Consider the following 19,874-nt stretch of genomic DNA (forward strand, 5'->3'; position numbering starts at 1 on the left):
TTGCTTATCTTCATTTTGTTTAGTCCTTTTTCTGAGTTTTTGTCTTGGTTTTTCATCTGTAAAGTATTCCTTTGTCTCCTAATTTTGCTTAAATCTCTTTTTTTGCTTCTCTGTATTAGGTAAATCAGCTATATCTCTCAGTATTGAAAAAAGGGCCCTAAGTAGAAGATGTTTTGTGGGGCTCAGTCGCATAATACTCCCTGGCCACCAGCACCAGGGATATGTCCCCTGTGGGCCATGGAGACCTTGCTGTTATGATTGGACCTGAGTTGCTGCAGATATGCTAGTGTGCAGGGTGAATCAATGAATCTCCTTCTCCCAGGCACTTTTTAAGCTATTGCCTCTGCACTGGGACTTACGGTGAGTGAGTCTGTGCATTCAAGGAAAGACTCTCAGTTTTCTATGGCCCTCTGGTTTTCCTGACATAAGCCCTGCTGATTTTCAAAGACAGAAGTTATGGGTGCTCATCTCCTTAGGCTGGGGAGCCTGGGGTGGGTCTGAGACCTCTCGCTCTTCAGGGGGAACCTCTGCAGTTGTAAAATCCTTCCTATTCTGTTGGTCCTCACATAAGGAATGTGGCCTCTGAATAGATCACGTCTCTCAGTCTCCTGCCAGTCTTGATGTGGCCTTTCTTTATATCCTTAGTTGGAGAAAATCTTTTCTGCTAGTCTTCAGATAATTCTCAAAGATAGTTGTATATATAATTGTAGTTTTGGTGTGTCCATCGGAGGAGGTGAGCTCTGGATCTTATTCTGCTATCTTGATCTCTAATTAAGTGTATATTTTTAAGGCAAAAATTCTTCAAAGGGTCACTTAATTACATATTTTTAAAATAAAGCACTTAAATCATCTATTTTAATTTTTATTATCTGCATATTTATAAGATAATTATACATTTACCCTGATTTGTTTTTATCATTAAATCAAATTATTCAATTAAAGCCCTGGATACATATTCATGGTGAAGAATTAGGTTACACACATCATCTTTAACTATTATTACAAATTGTCTTTGTTAATAAAGCCAATTAAGCTAGCCCAGTGAAACCCAGATAAAGAGAAATCTATCTTAATTCAATTATATACAATATTTAATGGTCTGTTTATTATGCTAAGTAATAAGCTAAATCATGTCCAGTGTAAACGAATTATTACTAGAAAAAGTCAGAGTAATCATTTTAGCAAAGAAAAGTATTTTCATATAAATTTTATACTAATGTAATCATTTGAGCAAGAACATAGGTTTATTATATAACTACCATCGTATCTATTGATACCAGACACAAAATGAAGGGCTGTGACTACAGAAAGTTCTTTTCAATCATAATTCCAGAAGAAAATCAGTGTTTGACCTTGGACAAGACTGATTTTCTGTTGACTCAATTTCCTCATATACAAATAGATGTCTGTTCTACCTACCTTACATATGAGATGATTTTAAATAACAGTTCAGTTTTAATCAAGATACTTAACTGAAATATGAAGTACTTACTGGCAGAAAATCTTTTTCCAGTATTGTGTGACTAGGCAGTTCTCCTCTAAATCAATATGCTCTTTTTTTTTTTTCAGAACTTGGATACAAATATTCACACTTTGCATTAAATACTTTCTAGGTTATATCCTTGCTTTTCCTCTAGCCTGCCTGCTAGCTCAAACTTAGATGACACCTAGCAGCAGCAGGGTGCCAAATGTAAACACACCGGGTGACAAAAAGACCAACCAATCCAATTGTCAGACTAAACTTTATCCTCACGATACATGAATTTTAGCATTCACTTAAGGGGTAGATGCAAAATAATTTCTCTTGATTCACATAGTTTAACTCAGTTTTTGAAGTAGATTAAAATGTTATTCCCTGTCAAAGGAAATTAAGACACAAAAATGAATTATGTGCTAGACAATCCCTTTCTAGCTCCCATTTTCTAGGTAAGCAGATGCTCTCAAAAAAATGAGAGACCTCAGAGTTAACGACATTCTCCTTTACTGATTTTTCCTAACTATTAATATTCACAACTTTTCAAAAGTAGCTACTTAACATACCCCTCAAATAAATTAGACCTTCAGCTATATATTTATTCTGCATGTTAAAATTACTTGAGAATCCAGCAGAATGTCCTGGATCTCTCATCATTTTCCTTGTGTACACATTATATGCAAAACTTCATTCAGTATTTTGTATTCAGTTTTTCATTAAACCTACAAAATAACCCTATGCTATAACAGTTCTTATTGAATATCCAGTATATAGGTGAGAGTCATAGACATTATGAAACCTAGCCTAGGTTAAAGAGCTAGTAAGTGTCAGGGTTGGAATGTAAATTTCACATAAACATGATTTTAAACATTATATAGTTCATATTACTTTAAAAGACTCAGTCATACATACTGAAAGTATTTCCCTGCAAACAAATAACACACTAAAATATAAGTTTTACAAGTGCATAATATTTGATTCCATGGATACACAAGCATTCATTTCATCATCCTGGTACTGTAGAATAACTCTCAAGCTGGTTTATATCTTTCCTTATCATAAATGATACTGTCATTCTTGAACTTAAATCATTGCCCACACCTTAATAATAACTTTATAGAAGTGGATATATTTTATAGAAGGTATGTACTCATTTGAAATTTTAACTTACACACACACAGAATCATATTTACCTGCAGTGAAAAATCACATCACCAAGCATTATAACATAAAATCTATTTTCCCATGTTCTTGCCATGTCTGCATATTGTACGTATTTCTGTGTAATAAACTTAATTTAATGTGCACATATATGTTGAATGTTATACATATATATATATTAAAAATACATGTATATCTGCTATGTGTGTATATACACATATATATGTATTTGTGTGTATATATGGAGGTGGCACAGAGATAGAGAAAGAGGTTATATATTTATGCAATAAATACGTTTTGCAGGATAGTGAATAATATATTGTACAAGTGTTTTTCCATCAGATACTACGTGGTAGCTCTCAGTGTAGTTGAAGAGGGAACATTATTTTAGAGTTGTATACAAAATGAGTTCATACGCTCGAGTATGAATAAGGTAACAATATATATGGCAACAAGAAGAAAACTTAGAAATAAATAAGAAACACCTTTTTATCTCAGTTAAGTGTACGAAATATCTAAATTTGCCCTTTTGTAGGCTTCCCTGGTGGCTCAGATCGTGAAGAATCTGCCTGCAATGCAGGACACCTGGGTTTGATCCCTGATTTGGGACAATCCCCTGGAGAAGGGAACAGCTACCCACTCCAGTATTCTGGCCTGAAGAACTCCATGGACAGAGGAGCCTGGCAGGCTACAGTCCATAGGGTCGCAAAGAGTCAGACACTACTAAGCAACTTTCGCTTTCACTTTTCTGCCAAAAGAGGCAGACCTGTGTGTATTCATCAATGGTTACCTTTGTTCTCCAGCTTTCTGTTGGGCTTGGCCGACGAGGAATATCAGGAGATGAAAGGAAGAAATCAGCGCAATCACATGTGTTCCTCCAGCTCTCTCACGGTGATACTCACTTGGGCTGACTCAATTCTTCAACTAAATTTTACATCATCCTTTCACGTGGCCTTCTCGCTAGGACTTTCCCATTTTAGTTTCTAGAAACTACTTGCTCTACTTGGGCTTAATAGTTATACAACTATTCAAAATATATATTTCATAAATTGGGTTAATATTGGTAGTTTATACTTTTCAAGCAGTTGGTCTACTTCATCTAAGTTGTCAAAGAAAGGGAAAAGCCCATGAAAAGGGTACAGAGAGAATCATAGTTGCTTTTCATAGATGATTTAAAATGTTTCTGTACCCTCAAAATTTGTATGTTGAAATTCTAATCTCCACTGCGATGGTATTAGGAGTTGGGGCCTTTGGGATGTTTAGATCAGGAGGGCAGAGCCGTAGTGAATGGGATTAGTGACCCTATAAATGGGACTCTAGAAAGAGCTCTCATTTCTTCCACCAAGTGCGGCCGCAGTGAAAAGACAGCTGTCTGTGAACCAGAAAGCAGATTCTCATCAGACAATGAAACTGCTAGTGCCTTGATCTTGGGTTTGCCGGATTGCCCCTATACCATTCCTGATAACAGAATCTGTGTTTCTTTCTCCTTCTATCTCTCCTCTGTCCTGCTTTGAGAGGTGGATCAACTTCACTGATCTTTTCAAACAACAAGTTCTTCATTTCAAAAGTTCTCACTATTTGCAGTTTTAAATTTCACTTATTTCTACTCTTATCTTTGTTACTTCCTTCTCTTTGCCTTGGGTTTATTTTGTTCTTCTCTCTCTTAATGTGCAAATTCAGGTTCTTAATCTGAGAATTTCCCTCTTTCCTAATGTGAGCATAGACTGCTATAAATTTTCCTTTTATACTACTTTAGCTATAGTCCACAAATTTTGATATGTTAACTTTGCACTTAATTGAGTTTCAGGTATTTTCTGATTCCCCTTGAGACTTCTTTTTTGACCCACCCACTGTTTAGAAGTGTGTTCTGTTTCTACCTGTTTGGAAGTTTTCCTGTTATCTTTCGTACTGATTTCTAGTATGATTACACTGGTTGAAGAACACATTGTGTTTGATTTCAGTTCTTCACATTTAAGCAGGTTTGTTTTATAGTCCAGGATATGATATATCTCGGTATATATTCTGTGATCACTTGAAGAAACGTATTCCTGTGTTGTTGGTTGGAGTATTCTGTAAAGATCCTTTAGATTCTGTTGGTTTCATGGTATTCTCTACTTTTATATCCTTATTGGTTTTCTAATTATTATATGTTTCATTGTGAAAGAGGTGTTAAAGTCTCCATCTATGACTGTTGATTTGTCTATTCTTCAATTCCATCAGTTTTGACATCACATATTTTGCATTTCTGTTTTTTGGTACACACACATTTAGGATTGCTGTCTTCTTGGTGCGTTATCTATGTGTAATGTCCCACTGCGACTCTGGGTACTCTCTTTAATAAATATAAAGCCACTAATACATTTTAAAATTATATTTTTTCATGAAACATATGAAACATTTTTCATCCTTTTGCTTTCAGTCTGCCTATGTTGTTATATTTAAAATGAGGGTGATTTTAACAGACAGTAGATAGTTCAGTTCAGTCACTCAGTTGTGTCCAACTCTTTGCAACCCCACGGACCGCAGCACGCCAGGCCTTCCCCCTGTCCATCACCAACCCGGAGTTTACCCAAACCCATGTCCATTGAGTCGGTGATGCCATCCAACCATCTCATCCTCCGTCATCCCCTTCTCTTCCTGCCCTCAAGCTTTCCCAGCATCAGAGTCTTTTCAAATGAGTCAGCTCTTCGCATCAGGTGGCCAAAATATTGGAGTTTCAGCTTCAGCATCAGTAGTTAGGTAACAATTTTTCATTCACTTTGCCAATGTCTTCTAATCAGTTCGTTTAACCATATACTTTAATCTAATTCATGATACCTTCAGGGTTAAATGTGTCAATTTAACTTTTTTCCTGTTGGTTCCTTTCAGTTCTTCAAATTTTAATGAGGCTTCTTTTATGGCCCAGGATATTTTGGGCCATAAAAACCCAGCTCACTGAATCTTCCCCTAATCTCTATCCTGCTACAGAGCCCATATACTGAGCTTTTCAAGACTATTTTATTCTCCTGCCTTTTGTGGAAGAACTTTTCTAGAATTTCATTTTGATTTATTTATAGTGTTTTGAGTATATCTATATAGCTTTTAAAGATTACCCTAGGTATTACTATATACATAGAGTAATATGTATCTATATACAATGTAGCAGTGTCATAATTTTACCAGTTCTCAGCTCAGTTCAATTGCTCAGTCATGTCCGATTCTTTGCAACCCCATGGACTGCAGGTTGCCAGGCCTCCTTGTCCATCACCAACTCCCGGAGCCTACTCAAACTCATGTCCATTGCGTCAGTAATGCCATCCAACCATCTCATCCTCTGTCATCCCCTTCTCCTCCTGCCTTTAATCTTTCCCAGAATCAGGGTCTTTTCCAGTGACTCCATTCTTCGCATCAGGTGGCCAAAGTATTGGAGTTTCAGCTCCAACATCAGTCCTTCCAATAAACACCCAGGACTGATTTCCTTTAGGATGGATTGGTAGAATCTCCTTGCAGTTCCTTGCCACCTGATGCGAGGAATGGACTCATTGGAAAAGATCCTGATGCTGGGTAAGATTGAAGGCAGGGGGAGAAGAGCACAACAGAAGATGAGATGGTTGGATGGCATCACCAACTCAATGGACATTAGTTTGAGCAAGCTCCAGGACTTGGTGATGGACAAGGTAGCCTGGCATCCTGCAGTCCATTGGCCTGCAAACAGCCAGACACAACTGAGTGACTGAACTGACTGACAGCCTTCTTTATGGTCCAACTCTCACATCTATACATGACTCTTGGAAAAACAGTTTTGACTATATGGTCTTTTGTCAGCAAAGTAATATCTCTGCCTTTTAATATGCTATCTAGTTTTGCCATAGCTTTTTTTCCAAGGAGCATGCGTCTTTTAATTTTATGGCTGCAGTCACCATCTGCAGTGATTTTGGACTCCAAAAAGTAAAGTCTGTCACTGTTTCCATTGTTTCCCCATGTATTTGCCATGAAGTAATGGGACCAAGTGCCATGATCTTAGTTTTTGAGTACTGAGTGTTAAACCAGGTTTTTCACTCTCCCGTTTTACCTTCATCAAGAGACTCTTCAATTCCTCTTGGCTTTTTACTATAAGGGTGGTATCATCTGCATATCTGAGGTTATTGATTTCTCCCAGCAATCTTGGTTCCAGCTTGTGCTTCATCCAGCCTGGCATTTCGCATGACGTACTCTGCATATAAGTTAAATAAGCAGGTTGGCAATATACAGCCTTGATGTACTCCTTTCCCAATTTTGAACCAGTCCATTATTCCATTTGCGTTCTAACTGTTGCTTGTTGACTTGCATACAGTCAGGTATGTTCATCCACTGTAGGGTCCCATTGTTACTGTTGTGTGGACAAGGGTACTCTAATTTCCCACATGGTCTCTCTGACAGTGTTGAGGGATGTCTCAATATTAGCTCACACAGGTTCTCTTCACTTTCTACGACCCCCACTATCATTACTTGTTATTGCCACGTGGGATCCCCTGGGGACTAGGATCCCCACAAGTTCTCCAGAGACAATATATGGGAATGACCTCATAACTGCATGACTCAAACTCTAGCTCTGTGCTTGCCCTTCTTTTTACCTGCATGATGGAGTTGTTGGACGTGTTGTTACAGTCTCACAAGGTACAAATCTAGGCTTCCCATTTTTCTTTGCGTGGTATGAATAGGGGTGGTAAGACAATGTTTTCTGTGGTGTCTGACTGAAGTAGGGCTCTTTACATCTAAAAGTTTCTGTCTTGTTTTCCTGATCCCTTTGCTAAAAAGAGCAGGCTTTTGGCAGAGAGGTTGTCTGGACTCATCGGTATTTATAGATTGTCAGCTTCTTCCAAGTTAAGTCTTAAATATACGAGGCCAAAAAAAAAAAAGGTTCAATAACTGTATTGCATTGTTCCAGGTTTCTAAACCAGTCCATGTCTCTCCACCCTCAAAAGTCTTATGCTTTTTTAAATAGGTAATATCCAAGTGTTTCACTTGTGCTTACCATGAGGTATAGGGGAAACTTGAAGAAACCTATCTGGACATATCTCAAGCATTACATAATTCTATTCTTGAAAATATTTTCTATTAGCTGCAAGTCTCTTCATCCATCAAACACAGAAAAATAGAAACAAAATATTCTATCTTGTATAACAAATCTTCAAAGATTGAAAGTGAAAAGTGAAAGTGGCTCAGTCATGTCCAACTCTCTGCAACCCTGGGGACTATAGAGTCCATGGCCATGATACGGGAGTGGGTAGCCTTTCCCTTCTCCAGGGGATCTTCCCAACCCAAGGATAAAACCCAGGTCTCCCTCATTGCAGGTGGATTCTTTACCAGCTGAGCCACCAGGGAAGTCCAAGGATAATGGAGTGGGTAGCCTATCCCTTCTCCAGCGGATCTTCCCAACCCAGGAATCGAACTGTGGTCTCCTGCACTGCAGGCAGATTCTTTACCAGTTGAGCTACCAGGGAAGCCCAAGGATTGAGCATCATTAAGTTTTCAACCAATTTCTTTAAAAATTTAAATTAATAGCCTTCAGATGGTAAGCCCTACAATTTAATTTCAAGAAAAGTATTAGCCAGATTTTGACAAACATTTTTACATTAATGAAGGATAGAATAAAATTTAAGTAGCATGCACAACACAGGATACATTTCTTCCATTTGCATCTATTTTTGTGAAATAATCTTTTTAGTTATGACAGCCATTAAAACCAGATGTAGAACTACCTAAATTTGGACTAAATCTTTGAAAAATTGTACCAGAAAATAACAAACAAGTTTTACAAGGTGACACATAAATCATCATATCTAATTGGAGGAAGAAAGTTCTTTAACCTAATTAAATTAAATTAATTCAAGAAAATGTTATTTCATACATGGCATAATCATTTTAATTCCTAATTTTATACATGGTTTATAATGCATATATTTTGTATACTGGTATAGTGGTGGAGATACACAAATATATACATACATAAATAAAAACTGATAAATGTGTTTGTGTATGTGAATGTGCTAAAGCAATTTACTGATAGTAATACATGAGTCAAGTCTTTGGAGACCACTCTGCTGTAGGCTCCATGACTGCTGTTTTCCCAGGCTCCACAGATCACGTATTGAAACAGTAGCATACTGCCTGATAAACATATATGATTTAGCAGGGGTGCTTGGTCTCAGTTTATATCCAACTTGTAAAAAACTATGTTCAACTTAATAGCCAACCACCCTGAAATACATATGTGTGTTTGCTTTATGATCTCAGAGATAAAATGTTTTTAGAAATCAGTAATGCTTCGTAATTTTTCAAATAGTCACATAAAGCATTAGATCACATGTCACGACTAGGAAAGAAATTGGAAAGAAAGATAATTTATTATTTGGCCAAATATTTCTGAATTATGATGTTTTATCTTTTAATAACACGAAATGGTAATGCACTTAAAACTAATTCTAATAAATGCTACACTCCAATCCTAACCACATCCAATTACTGATGAACTTATAAAGTAGGAGCTTCATAAATACAAAGCTTCAATGAGGTTTATAAAGTCTCAAGTCTGTCTGCTATAGTCCCACACTGTTTTAACACATCATCATGACAGATAAATGATGGACAAAATCAGGTCTATGTGACCTTTCAGTAATTATGAGGCATGTACTGTTCTCAAGCTTTTAAAGTGTTATCAATAAAGAAGACTATAGTATTAAACATTGACATTGGGTACTATTTTTGGTACCATTTGTATTTATCGAACCTAAATGCATGAAGAAAAATTTAAATTCTATATGAGTTTTTTTTGTATTCTTTTTATAGTCTTGAGAAAAAGTATATATAATCAAGTTCAATGATAATGCATTATGAAAAGAATATTTTGAGTTCATTTTTGGCTAATTATTTGTATTTAGTAGTATCCACTATCAATAAGTGTTTTCTTAGTGGTAGTATAATAAATTTTCACTCCTGCTAATATAAGGTAAAATATGTGTTTCCATTCCATAGAAGTATATAGCAGTGACGGGTTCTGTATATATACATTACTTTCAGAAGAAGAGTCTCCAGGTAATTTACATAGCTTGACCCCACACTGAGATAACCATTACTTAAAAGTTCAACTACATGAACAATAATCCTTTTAAAAGAGTTGAAATGACTAGTCCTTGCAAGATGCCTAGGCTTTAACCTATTTTTTAAAAAAGTACATTCTCTGAGATTTTAATTTAACTGAAAAGTTCAATAAAATACCAAAGCATGCTAGCTCAATACCAGAAAAATGAACAACCCAATCAAAAAGTGGACCAAAAAACTAAAAATACATTTATCCAAACAAGACATACAGATGGCTAAGAAACACACGAAAAAATGCTCAACATGACTCATTATTAGAGAAATGCAAATCAAAACCACAATGAGGTATCATCTCATATTGACCAGATTGGCTGCCATCAAAAAGTCTACAAACAATAAATGCTGGAGAGGGTGTGGAGAAAAGGGAACCCTCTTACACTGTTGGTGGGAATGCAAACTAGTACAGCCACTATGGCGAACAGTGTGGAAATTCCTTAAAAAACTGGAAATAGAACTGCCATATGACCCAGCAATTCCCCTGCTGGGCATACACACCGAGGAAACCAGAACTGAAAGAGACGCATGTGCCCCAATATTCATTACAGCACTGTTTACAATAGCTAGAACATGAAAGCAACCTAGATGTTCATCAGCAGGTGAATGAATAAGGAAGTTGTGGTACATAAACAAAATGGAATATTACTGTTATAAAAATGGAACACATTTGAGTCAGTTCTAATGAGGTGAATGAAACTGGAGCCTATTATACAGAGTGAAGTCAGAAAGAGAAATGCCAATACAGTGTATTATTGCATATATATGGAATTTAGAAAGATGGTAATGATGATCCTATATGCAAGATCGAAAAAGAGACACAGATGTAAAGAACAGACTTTTGGACTCTGTGGGAGAAGGCGAGGGTGGAATGATTTGAGAGACTAGCATGGAAACAGGTATATTACCACATGTAAAATAGATGACCAGGGCAAGTTCTATGCATGAAGCAAGGCACTCAAAGCTGGTGCTCTGGGACAGTCTAGAGGGATGGGGTGGGGAAGGTGGTGGTTCAGGACGGGGGAACACATGTGCACTCGTGGCTGATTCATGTCGATGTATGGCAAAAACCACCACACTATTGTAATTATCCTCCAATTAAAATTAATTAATTAATTTTTAAAAATAACAAAGCATGCTAACATGGTGAGATAAGAAAGTGACTGTGTCTCCTATTGCCCATTCCATGTTCCTCTTTGTCTCTAGTTTCCAAGCTGTGGATTGGGGATGACAATGAGTATCTTACTGTCTGTATCTTTCTCAGTAACTGATGGGGTATAAGCCAAAGCTTGCCAGCTAGTGGCCCACAGGTATGCCTTGTGAGTTCTACTCAGTATTAGAAAAATCAAGGAAGTTCACAGATAATATGTATTTTCAAATTCAATAACAAAACTGACTGGAGTAGAATGATTTCTTTTAAGCAAAGAATTAGCTCTTCAATTTGCTACGGTCACCCATACCTATTCCTCTTTCCCCATACTCTCCAATACCTGGCCATTTCCCTTATTTACATTACCATTACCTGCCAGTCTTATGGAACCATGTGAAGCTGAGAGTCCTTATATAAGCCAAAGTTAGGCTATCAGTAACTCAAAGTCTATTTACAAAGGGGGTCACAGAGTTTTCTATATTCATGACAGATATTTTTTAAGAATAAGAGCTGTAGTATGTTGTCATAAGAAGGGGCTAACCATAAAAGTAGGTGTTAGAATTCAGCACTGTGCTTTATTTTTACAAAATATAACAGTGACAGTATTTAGCCTGAACAAAACTGAGTGTACACTGCTTTGTGAAACCAACAATAGCAGGAAAAAAAAATTTCTGAGGCTTAGCATTTGTCAAGAAGTGGTTGGTATTATAGCATTTCTGTTATGCAATAGTTGGACAGTTTGTACGTGTAATTAGGACAGGCATTAAAGTCTAAAATTTAGGATATTTTAATATTAAAAGCTACAGAAAGTTTTTGGCAATTCTACCACAGATAGTTTTAATAGATTCTGAATTTTTTTAAGACTAAAAAAATGAATATTTATGGAATCTTCAAATGAGCCACAAGCTATCTGAATATACATGGCTACATATTATGTGCAAACTATCAACTATGTCCCTGGATTTAAATATTATCTCTACTTTATTATAAAATTTTCCGTAAAAAAAATTTCACCTCCCTTTTTCACACCAAGTTTGTACGCTAGATATATATTGAATTAAAGAACATAAATCTTCCTGTATTTCTGTTTCCATATATCTTATCAATTGATAAAACTGAATTCTAATTTTAATACCTCTAATTAAATTAAATCAATTTTAAAAACCTTTTACAAAATTTTCAACATCATTGTGGTAAAATGTTACCAAAATAATCCAAAGATCAGTTAGTTGGATTTCATTATATGATAACTGTGATTTCAAAAGAAGTTGTAAATTTACAGCAATGTCATAGAGCATTACAAGAGTGGAATTTATTTATGAATCAAAACCAGTGCTAGTAAGTTTCATAATATATGGTTCTTCATCCAAATTATTTAAACCTCTAGTCACAGAAATCATTATTATTTCCGGAATTTACTAACTTTATGCATGTTATCGAACATCTTGGTTACAAAGTGAAATTATCTAGTCCATTTGCATTCTGCATGCAAACGTATCTTATACCTCCACAACTAGTATGGTATACATTGTGATTAAAATAACAATGACTTCTTTCAAAAAATCTGTTCTTTTAGACTCATTATTATGTCTATTGTTTCTCATGATGTACTCTGCATACAAGTTAAATAAGGAGGGTGACAATATACAACTTGGATGTACTCCTCTCCCGATTTGGAATCAGTCTGTTGTTCCATGTCCAGTTCTAACTGTTGCTTCCTGACCTGCATACAGATTTCTCAAGAGGCAGGGCAGGTGGTCTGGTATTCCCGTCTCTTTCAGAATTTTCCAGTTTGTTGTGATCCACACAGTAAAAGGCTTTGGCATAGTCAATAAAGCAGAAATAGATGTTTTCCTGAAACCCTCTTGCTTTTCCGATGATCCAACAGATACTGGCAATTTGATCTCTGGTTCCTCTACCTTTTCTAAAACCAGCTGGAACATCTGGAAGTTCACAGTTCATGTACTGTTGAAGCCTGGCTTGCAGAATTTTGAGCATTACTTTACTAGCGTGTGAGATGAGTGCAACTGTGCAGTAGTTTGAGCACTCTTTGGCATTGCCTTTCTTTGGGATTGGAAGGAAAACTGACCTTTTCCAGTCTTGTGGCCACTGCTGAGTTTTCCAAATTTACTGGCATATCGAGTGCTGCACTTTCACAGCATCATCTTTGAGGATTTGAAATAGCTCAACTGGAATTCCATCACCTCCACTAGCTTTGTTCATAGTGATGCTTCCTAAGGCCCACTTGACTTTGCATTCCAGGATGTCTGGCTCTAGGTGAGTGATCACACCATCATAATTATCTGGGTCATGAAGATTTTTTTGTATAGTTCTTGTGTATTCCTGCCACCTCTTCTTAATATCTTCTGCTTCTGTTAGGCCCATACCATTTCTGCCCTTTTGTGCCCATCTTTGCATGAAATGTTCCCTTAGTATCTCTAATTTTCTTAAAGAGATCTTTAGTCTTTGCCATTCTATTGTTTCCTCTATTTCTTCGCATTGATCACTGAAGAAAGCTTTCTTATCTCTCCTTGCTATTCTTTGGAACTCTGCATTCAAATGGGTATACCTTTCCTTTTCTCCTTTGCTTTTCGCTTCTCTTCTTTTCACAGCTATTTGTAAGGCCTCTTCAAACACCCATTTTGCTTTTTTTGCATTTCTTTTTCTTGGGGATGGTCTTGATGCCTGTCTCCTGTACAATTTTACAAACCTCTGTCCATAGTTCATCAGGCACTGTATCAGATCTAATCCCTTAAATCTATTTCTCACTTCCACTGTATAATCTCAAGGGATTTGATTTAGGTCATACCTGAATGGTCTAGTGGTTTTCTCTACTTTCTTCAATTTAAGTCTGAATTTGGCAATAAGGAGTTCATGATCTGAACTAACTCACAGTTAGTTCCAGTTCCTGTTTCTGCTGACTGTATAGAGCTTCTCCATCTTTGGCTGCAAAGAATATAATCAATCTGATTCGGTATTGACCATTCGGTGATGTCCATGTGTAGAGTCTTCTCTTGTGTTGTTGGAAGAGGGTGTTTGCTATGACCAATGCATTCTCTTAGCCAAACTTTTTTAGCCTTTGCTCTGCTTCATTCTGTACTCCAAGACCAAATTTGCCTGTTACTCCACGTATTTCTTGACTTCCGACTTTTGCTTTCCAGTCCCCTATAATGAAAAGGACATTTTTTGGGGTGTTAGTTCTGGAAGCTCTTGTAGGTCTTCATAGAACCATTCAACTTCACTTTCTTCAGCATTAACTGGTCGGGGCATAGACTTGGATTACTGTGATGTTGAATGGTTTGCCTTGGAAATGAACAGAGATCATTCTGTCATTTTTGAGATTGCATCCAAGTACTACATTTTGGACTCTTGTTGACTATGATGGCTACTCCATTTCTTCTAAGGGATTCTTGCCCACAGTAGTAGATACAATGGTCATCTGAGTTAAATTTACCCATCCCAGTCCATTTTAGTTCACTGATCCCTAACATGTCGATGTTCACTCTTGCCATGTCCTGTTTGACCACTTCCAATTTGCCTTGATTCATGGACCTAACATTCCAGGTTCCTATGCAATATTGCTCTTTACAGCCTCAGACTTGGCTTCTATCACCAGTCACATCCACAACTGGGTGTTGTTTTTGCTTTGGCTTCATCTCTTCATTCTTTCTGGAGTTATTTCTGCACTGATCTCCACTAGCCTATTGGGCACCTACCGACCTGGGGAGTTGATCTTTCAGTGTCCTATCTTTCTGCCTTTTCATCCTGTTCATGGGGTTCTCAAGGCAAGAATACTGAAGTGGTTTGCCATTCCCTTCTGCAGTGGACCACGTTTTGTCAGAACTCTCCACCATGACTGGTCTGTCTTGGGTGGCTCTACACAGCATGGCTCACAGTTTCATTGAGTTAGACAAGGCTGTGATCCATGTCATTAGATTGGTTAGTTTTCTGTGATCGTGGCTTTCAGTCTGTCTGCCCTCTGATGGAGAAGGATAAGAGGCTTAAGGAAGCTTCCTGATGGGAGAAATTGACTGAGTGGGAAACTGTGTCTTGTTCTGATGGGTGGGACCATGCTCAGTAAATCTTTAATTCAATTTTCTGTTAATGGGTGGAGCTGTGCTTCCTTCCTGCTGTTTACCTGGGGCCAAATTATGGTGGAGGTAATGAAAATAATGGCGACCTCTTTCAAAAGATCCCATGCCTGCACTGCTACACTCATTGACTCCAACCCTGCAGCAGGCCACCACCGACCCACACCTCTGCTAGAGACTCCTGGACACTCCTGGGCAAGTCTGGGTCAGTCTCTTGTGGGGTCACTGCTCCTTTCTCCTGGGTCCTGGTGCACGCAAGGTTCTGTTTGTGCCCTCCAAGAGTCTATTTCCCAGTCCTGTGTAAGTTCTGGCAGCTCTTTGGTGGTTAATGGAGACCTCCTCCAAGAGGGCTTATGCCATAGCCAGGTCTGCTGTACCCAGAGCCTCTGTTCCTGCAGCAGTCCACTGTTGACCCATACCTCCTCAGGAGATGGTCAGACACAGTTCTGTCTCAGTCTCTGTGGGGTCCCTGGGTCCTGGTTGCACAAGGTTTATTTGAGCCCTCTGAACTTCTCTGGCAGGAAAGGGGTTTGATTCTAAATGCGAATTCATCTATCCTACCATCTTGCTGGGGCTTCTCTGACCTTGGACGTGGGGTATCTCCTCATGGCAGCTCCAGTGATGTGCAGCCACCACTCCAGCATGAGAAACGCTGGGCTGGATGAAGCACAAGCTTGAATCAAGTTTGCCGGGAGAAATATCAATAATCTCAGATATGCAGATGACACCACCCTTATGGCAGAAAGTGAAGAAGAACTAAAGAGCCTCATGATGAAAGTAAAAGAAGAGAGTGAAAAAATTGGTAAAGGCCAATATTCCGAAAACTAAGATCATTGCATCTGGTCTCATCACTTCATGGCAAATAGATGGGGAAACAGTGAAAACAGTGACAGACCTGATGTTTTTGGGCTTCAAAATCACTGAAGATGGAGATTGCAGCCATGAAATTAAAAGATGCTTGCCCCTTGGAAGAAAAGTCATGACCAACCAAGACAGCATATTAAAAAGCAGAGATATTACTTTGCCAACAAAGGTTCATCTAGTCAAGGCTATGGTTTTTCCAGTGGTCATATATGGATGTGAGAGTTGGACTATAAAGAAAGATGAACACCGAAGAATTGATGCTTTTGAACTGTGGTGTTGGAGAAGACTCTTGAGAGTCCCCTGGACTGCAAGGAGATCCAACCAGTCCATCCTAAAGGAAATCAGTCCTGAATGTTTATTGGAAGGACTGATGCTGAAGCTGAAACTCCAATACTTTGGCCACCTGATGCGAAGAACTGACTCATTTGAGAAGACCCTGATGCTGGGAAAGATTGAAGGCAGGAGGAGAAGGGGACGGCAGAGGATGAGATGGTTGGATGGCATCACTGACTCAGTAGACATGAATTTGGGTTAACTCCAGGAGTTGATGATGGACAGGGAGGCCTGGCATGCTGCAGCTCATGGGGTCTCAAAGAGTTGGACACAACTGAGCAACTGAACTGAACTGAAGTGATTATGTCTAACTCAGCATCAATTTAATCAACAGTTCTTTTGGTAAGATTAGGGGAAATAATACATATTTAAATTTCTAATACGGTGACCAACATAGTTAAATGTAGAAAAAAAAAGTAACTGTTTTCCATGCTACTGTGTTTTCATCTTCTGTATTATGCAAATAATTGTTTTCATTCATTTTGTCTACAAAGATGCCATTATCCATCTTTTTTAGAGCTAATCAACTTCTCTTCTTTGAATAAATAATAAATTTTCATGATTGAAACTTTCATAAAGCAAAATGAAATGCTTCAGATATGTGTCATAATTTCATGTTTCTTAAAGTTGATAGAATGCTGCTTTAGCATCATATTAAAAGTAAGCATTCTAATGTCAGACTACTTGCAATTCAAATGCCAGTAGTAAGACACTTAAGTCATGACCCTGAGCTTCATGTCCTCTCAAAGTCTCAAATTTTCCTCTATGTAAAATCATGAAAATGGTGCTACCTTATTTATAGTTATTATCAAAAATAAATGTGATAATACACATAAAATTTATCAGCACATTGCCTACAAAATGTATCCATTTAAAATACCGATCAGTTTCTATATTCATTATATTTTGTGCCAGTGTTTGTGCTATTTTATTATCAAAGTAGAGTCTCTGCCCTCAAGGAACTTAGTTTGTAAGGCACACAGATGACAATAAGCAAGTAGCTTACATTGTTTTATGTTTTATGATTGGCATAAGTATAAGAACAAACATGTAGCCTAGTTTTAACAGTTAAGAAGATAATATGTCTTGTTAAATATATGAAGGATGAAAAATAATTATCCTGGTCAAATGGAAAATCATCTATTTTTATAATCAAGAGCCCCTTCTTTTCCTCACAACTTAAGTATTCCTCACCAAAAATAGCATTTATGTATAGGGCATTTGTGACTTGCATCACAATCTGTATGACTGTGGTCCATGAGCTGTTCTTTTTTCCTCTGCACTGTGACCTAAATACTACAGGCTGTGGCTATTCTAAAATATCAAAGACATCTTACCATTTGTTAACATAAGCCCTTGAAATTTTGAAATTTTCACATTGCTCTTCCTACTGCCTATCCTAGCATGTTAATCTATGAAAATACCTAGACTGGAACCCCTGCCTTACTGTGTGCTAGCTCTATCATCCTGAGCAAGTTATATGATCTACCTGGTTCGTAATTTCTGTGCCCGGATGTCCGAATAATCAAGTCTGTGATGAGCACATGTGGTGGCACTCAGAATCTTTTCCCACCTATTTTGCCTCATTCCTTCCTGCACAGAAAAAGCTAAAAAGCTAAAAACAACATTTTCTAGACTTCCTTGCAGCTGAACTTCTGGATGAAAAAATTAGTCACTACCAATTAAATATACTTCTCTGAGATTTGGAAAGCATAAATGGAACAGAGGCTATCTTCCAGCTGCTTTAGCTGCTTTCTGCTGGTTAGTAAAAATGTGGAAATGTCTGCAGCTCTGAGGCTGTTGAAGGCAGTTGTGGCAAAGTGGTGGCTACTTTTAGTTGGTCAAGTTCAGTTACAGGCTTGGAGTCATTCCTGGAAGCCATCACATCTCCAACACTTAAATTGTTCTGAAGACCCTGATTCCTTCCATTTTGATATAATGGTGTCTGGTTTCTGTCTAAATAAAATCCTGGCTGATTCCATTTTTTATTATTGTGAGTGTCAAAGTATACACCATGTAAAACATTCTTACAGCCCTCAGGGTATAATTAGCTCAATAAGTATTAGATGCTATTATTTTTATTGACAATCCTCAGCTTTCAAAGATGTTCAGACAAGAAAATGATACTGTCACCGAGCTAGTTCTGTGGTTCATTTATTCATTTATTCAACAAACCTCTGCTACATGTTTGACAGTATTCTAGGTACTTAAAGGAAACAAGAAAATTAGAAAAGGCTAGATGGATGTCCAAACTTTTTCACTAACTTATGGAAAAAAAATGTCTCCAGGATCAAACTCTTGATAATTTTGTCTGACCTACTCATGCTGACTATCCAGTATCTCCTTTCGGGGTTTCATAACTTGAATTCAGTTGCTCTGCTAACATAAAAAGATATCTATGATCACTGCTAAATCTAGTGAACTTGCTTTGCATGGAGTTAGTGTATGTTTCTCTAACAATCTTTATCAAATGGGTATTCCCAGCTGCAATAAAAGTCAGGGATAGAAAAAGGAATATCTTCAAAGCCAGATAATTTCTCACTGAACTACTAAATCTCTTAAATGTTCAACTTGGCACCATTAAATTTACTCATGATGGTACTTCCCAATTAGAAAATGTGTTTACGGGTTGGTGAGAGACATATTTAGGAATTAATTGGAATTGATGATAGCATAGTAGTTGGTAAATTTAATGATGCCAATTGGTCATTTAGGTGACTCTGTCATTAGTTATACAGGCTGATAAAATCCTTATTTAAAAGGAGTATATTGCATCATTAATTACAGAACAGAATTTTTCATTTCATATGGATAGATATGAAATATATTGAAGAAATTCAGGAATTCATTATACCAAATGGCAACTTTGGGTATACTGGTGGAGATGGCAATTCAAATGTGCCACACATGTATAAAAGTTACTGAAATAATTGTGTAGTTATTCTATATATTTTCAGGATGATTACCTGATCATTTTAGTGAGTGAAAAATAAAAACACTGGAAAATAGAAACAGTAGAAATTTCTATTCATAATTGATTACTGCAGGACAAATTATAACTTCCCAATTATCAAGAGTGTAACTTTTTATACTATTAATTAAAGTCAATAACGCTAATGGTAAGCATTTACTTATAGCATAGCATAAATAATTAAATGTGTATAATGGCATACATTTCAGAAAGCACTTTCATGTGCTTCATCACATTTAATTTTATAAAAGTTCTGAAATTATACTAATAAGGAAAATTTCTTTCAAACAGTTTTAGTGACTTTCCCAAATCAAAGATAATAGAGTACCAACTTTAAATATGAGCAGTATGAGCTAATGTTGATTTGGTGTCCAGAGCTCTGAGTTAATCTTTGTAACAGTGCTGTCACAGACGAATATTACTCTAAGTGTTAGTTATAGTAGTGGTAGTGGATTTGGTGGTGGAAATAGTGATTTTAGTAGCAGCAGCAGTAGTAAGCAACAAGCAGTAGCGGTAGTGTTTCAAATGTACCATTTTCTCCCACATGCACTGTGAGAATAATCTGTAACAGGAGTGAAATTTAAAAACATTTGTGTGCATTAAATCTCCCAGTTGACATAAACACATGGCTATTTACACCTTCTAAATATATCAATATTATCTTTTAGTCAATAATTTCTATAGATCCTTAGGTTCAATTGTAAAATTTTATTTTCT

The 19,874-nt window shown here is 37.1% G+C and overlaps 1 long non-coding RNA gene across 1 annotated transcript in view; it reads right to left on the minus strand.

The window, feature by feature from the left end:
• LOC145509651 (uncharacterized) overlaps positions 1–19,874 on the minus strand; it is a 579,505-nt gene that overhangs the window by 199,933 nt on the left and 359,698 nt on the right. The window lies entirely within an intron of this gene.

Source organism: Giraffa tippelskirchi, chromosome 6 (assembly GCF_054371585.1).
Source record: "Giraffa tippelskirchi isolate mGirTip1 chromosome 6, T2T-mGirTip1v1.2.pri, whole genome shotgun sequence".
NCBI classification, from domain to species: Eukaryota; Metazoa; Chordata; class Mammalia; order Artiodactyla; family Giraffidae; genus Giraffa; species Giraffa tippelskirchi.